This window comes from Plecotus auritus (assembly GCF_963455305.1).
Source record: "Plecotus auritus genome assembly, chromosome: 7".
Lineage (NCBI taxonomy): Eukaryota > Metazoa > Chordata > Mammalia > Chiroptera > Vespertilionidae > Plecotus > Plecotus auritus.
This window is the reverse complement of record NC_137774.1, coordinates 5,815,116-5,819,767: the sequence shown is the minus strand read 5'-3', so window position 1 is coordinate 5,819,767 and position 4,652 is coordinate 5,815,116.

Sequence of the window (4,652 nt, the reverse complement as noted above, 5' to 3'; positions counted from 1 at the left end):
CCGCCATGGCTCACACAGACAGCAACATCAACACACGTGTCCATAACGTGCTGACACTCCGAGGCTCCGGCAGAGGCTCAGCCGCGGCTACCTGCCCTGGGCTGGGAGGGAGCGCCCAGCGTAGAAACAAGGTTACATGCGAGACCCGAGGTATCGTCAGCATACCACGTTCAGGCTCCCGCCGACCTCGCAGCAGACACACAGCTCTGCAGTAAGGAACATGGGGACCCGCGACATTTAGGGAAAAGGGGCTTTTTGTTTCTTGGAACCCATCCTTCCATCCCGGGGCAGATGACCTCTGGATCCAGCCCATCGACTCCCAGGGGCCAAGCCCCCGGAAATGGGGCTCAGAGCGTCCGGCCCCAGCGACACTCTCCTGCCTCTAGAAAATGCTGCAGTTACGTTTGGGGTCACTGGGCAAAGGCCCTCTTGCCTTCTGCAAAGGTTCCTCTTGCTTCCATTGCACTGTATGTTTCCCATCTTCTTATTAAGAACATTTCAAATATCCAGAACGTCTGAAAGGGTCACACGGTAACAACCCGAGACATATGTTTAAGTGCTGACCGTCTCCTGTGGCTCTTAGATTCGCACCTTCTCCTCCACGCCCCACGTGTCAGGACACCTGTCCCAGGGAACTGGCGGCATGGACAGTGGTGGTTCCAGTGGCTTCCGGGGCTTCCCGCCATCCCCCCTCAGGACGTGGTATCTCATTGCCCTGAGCCTCTGTTGCCTTCTGATCTCGGACGGGCATGGAGCTGACCCGATGAACCTATGCCAAGCACTTATCAAATGCCAGGAACTCTCCCACCGGCTCAGCCGCAGGCAAGGGGGCCTCGTCTTGTCACCCGTTGGAGAAGAGTAAGCTGGAAACCCAGGCCTGCTGCTTGGAGGGACCTTGTGGACTAAGCAGTGGTGAACCGTGGCTTTCCGATGCATAACTCAAGGAATATTATTCTTAGCAGTAGCTGCAGCAATAGTGTTTTTAGAGAGGGCACCCATGAGCACCCACCCAATTTTAGCCGAGAACATAGCCAATAGTAAGTCCTTCTCACTGCCCTGGCTTCCTGCCCGTCACTTATTTACGGCTGAGGCCACTACTTAGGGCCCCAGCATGAAGGGTGGCACCCCCAAACCGAGGGCTCCTGGAAGAGCGGCTTCCGTAGAGCTGGCAAAGACCGCCGCTTTGGGTGCTCAGGTTTTAAATTCTGAATCCTGGACGGGATGGCTTCGATAAAGAGCTGGGAGAGGTCAGAGTGTCCTCTGGGAACCCCTGCACCATAGCAGGCAGGCAGACAGACAGACAGACAGACAGACAGAACTCGGACGCCAGCAGCAGTTAAGGTATGCCTTTTATTGGCTGGAAAATCTTTCTGTAAAACGCGATGGGAATGTATCAAAGCTAAACTCCATCCATATGCTCTCCCGTAAACACGGCTATGACTGTGGGAGCCTCCCAGGCTGGCTCATCCCTGCGCCTCCAGCTCAGAGATTTTCCGTAGTGGCTGCCACACAAACCCTACACCCCGAAAGTGCCAGGGTGGGTGCCCCACAGATGGGGAGCGCGTCTCTGTGGCTAGGGTAAGGCATGGGATTCTTTAAAGGCAAAAAGCTTTTGGCCACTTCCAACCCTTCCCTCACTCTAAGCTCCTGGGGACTCATTCCTAGCAGACGCCTTCATAAGAGAACATGTTGGGGGGTCTCTAAGGGAAGCCCCCGGCCTTGGGAGAGAGAAAAGAAAGACTGAGGTGCTGAATTTGGATGAAGAACCGCCTTTGAGTGGGAGATGTCACTGAAGCCCAGAGAAGTGGTGTAGCTTTTTTAAAGTGACAGAGCAAGCTGATCCAGGCAGAGAGGGAGAGAGAGAACCAGAGGTGCTGGATCCAGACCATCGCTGTGGGTGGGACCCGTAATAACGTCCCTTGGCCCACGTCCAGAGGCCCTGGAGCAAACAATCCAACCGCACGACGAGCACTTTGGAAAACACTGAAAGCGCCCTCGTGACACTGTCTCTCGGAGTGATGCAGCTTCCACGACACCAAGACAGGACACTGTGGGTGACGGCGAGCCATTCGGCATCCAAGGTTTTCCAGCTGCGTCTTTGCCGTTCATAGTGGAGGAAGAGAAGTTTGCGTGTGAGGAGTTGGAGCTAGAGTTTTGGGAAGAGACAAAGATCCAAATAAAATGATGGGCACGTTCAGAAGGAAACGGACCGTGGCCCGACCCAACAGCGTCTCTCTCCCAAATGTGGGGTTCCAGGCGGTCCCAGAGCGGTACCTGCACAAACAGGGTTCTTGCTGAAATTGAAGGAGGAGAAGCAAGGGACAGAGACAGGGAAAATAAGGTGGTGGGGTCTCTCTCAGCCCACATGCACTCATGGGAGTTATATTTAAGAGCTCGCTCTTGGGAAAAGCTAACATGCCAAGACGTCAGTCACATTCATCCTTCCTTGGACCATGGAACGTTCGCGGCCAGCCGCTGACATGTCACCACAGAGACACAGTCACAGGTGGGGAAGAGAAAGGGCTGTGTTGGTGGGGGGGGGAGGGGCGCGTAGCCCTGGCCTGTGGCAAACCCACAGGATTCTGGGAAGCCTCGGGTTCTGCGCGCCGGGCCAGACTCCCCCACCCCACCTTGAGGGTCTGCCAGCTTTCGCTGGCTCCCTCCCCACGGTGGAGCCTTCTTGTGAAATGACTGGCACTTCCTGCTTCCCGTAGCACCCCAGCCCCAGACTCCGCCCTCCGGCTTAGTGAACAGGAGCCAAGGGGGCCCTCGAGGACACAGAAGCCCCTGTTGGGATGAGGACAAAAGGAACAGGGTCATCTCCCTCCCTGTTTCCGAGTTTTCTTGCACCTTTCTCCCGACCCCCTTCCCCGCCCCCACCTCCCCAATCACTTACCGTGATTGCTGCTTCCTGGCCCTTATTCAACCTACATTCCTGCTGCTCCGTGCGTCCGCCTCCCAGCTGCAAGGCCATGGGGATGTTCAGAGAGTTCCAGCTCCAAGAACTCCTCATCTCCATAGACCTGTCTGCCCACCTCCCACCTGGCCTCCAGGGAAACAGCCAACATTCCTGCAGTCCCACAGAGAAAGGGTGTGACTTGCATTACTCAAGGAAGCCTCCCAGCCAGCATCTTCTGCCCCAGAACAATAGAGTTGTATTTTTCTTGGACTCCCTCCGTTTTATTTGGTTTCTCCTTTGATTAGCAGAAAAGAACTCCTCTCCCTCCCCGCCTGCTTTCCCTCTGAACCCACCAGCCTGGCTCTGGTGTTCTTCCGGTAGAATTCCAGCCCCCACCCCCCGTCAGGTAAAGCCCTGGATCCTGAACTCGGGTGATGTCAGGGAGCCTTGCCCCCGGGCTTTCTCATGTGGGAATCGTCTGTCTCCCGGGAGCCTGCAGCCCATCTCGGATCTGGATCTGTTGCTCTTGGATGCTAATCCCAGGACGCAAGGCGAGGTGTTAGTCAGACTGACCTTTCCCGTTTTCTGAGTCGGTGATCTCAGATCCCTACATCGGGCGCTAAGTGTTGAAAATGAAAATCCCTGTGTGGGGCCTGGAAGAGGGATCCGAGGAGGCGGGAACTGAGGGGTGAAAGGGGCAGGTGACACCTCAGTGTTGGTTGAAACAAATGAAGTCCTATCGGCCTATCGTATCTGCTGTCAAATCCATCCTCACCCAAAGGAATCGCGCTCTTTGGCTAGAGGCTCACATTACAAAGAATATCACATGGGCGCGACCCCCTCTGACACCTGCTGCTTCTTGGGGGCCCTTCCGTCCACCCCCAAACAACCAAATCTCCTGTTGTCCAGGGAGTTTTTGGTCCAGCTGTCTACTGGGCTCCTGAGGCAGGTCAGCCCACAGGGGACGTTCCCGGGGTATCTTCCCTCTCACCAGGCGGCGGCCACCCCCAGCTTCTCTATCAGCATACAGATCGCAGGATCAACAGTGCTGAGCCCGCCAGCTATTGGTTGCATTTGGTTGGATTGGCTTCTTCCACCCAGCGCCTGTATCGAGGTCAGCATCCCTCGCGAGCCCGAGTCAGTGCCCCTCGCATGTCTGCGGACGTTCAGACAAGGCGACTCCTCGTTTTTTGTTTTGTTTTGTTTTTAAATATATTTTATTGATTTTTTACAGAGAGGAAGAGAGAGGGATAGAGAGTTAGAAACATCGATGAGAGAGAGACATCGATCAGCTGCCTCCTGCACGCCCCCTACTGAGGATGTGCTCGCAACCCAGGTACATGCCCTTGACCGGAATCGAACCTGGGACCCTTGAGTCCGCAGGCCGACGCTCTATCCACTGAGCCAAACCGGTTATGGCCGACTCCTCGTTTTTAACGTGAGAAAGGGGGCTTGTTGAGAAGTGTTGTACAGAAGGTCACACGGCTATTTCCAGGAGCACAGGGGTCACGTTCTCAGGCTAAGGAACTCCGGAGTGCGAATGATCACCCGAAAGATATAAAGAGACAAGAATTGGCTTTTCGTTTTAACCGAACACCCGGACCGTCTGCTTAGTCATCGCATTCGTTTCAAAATTCTTCTGTCTCCTGAACCAGCTGAGACACCTTCCCTGCCCGCTAAGCCACTCCAGGGTATCGTCCAACTTCCTCCACTTGAGAGATCAAGCCGGGCAGGTGCCATTCCTTTCAACAAA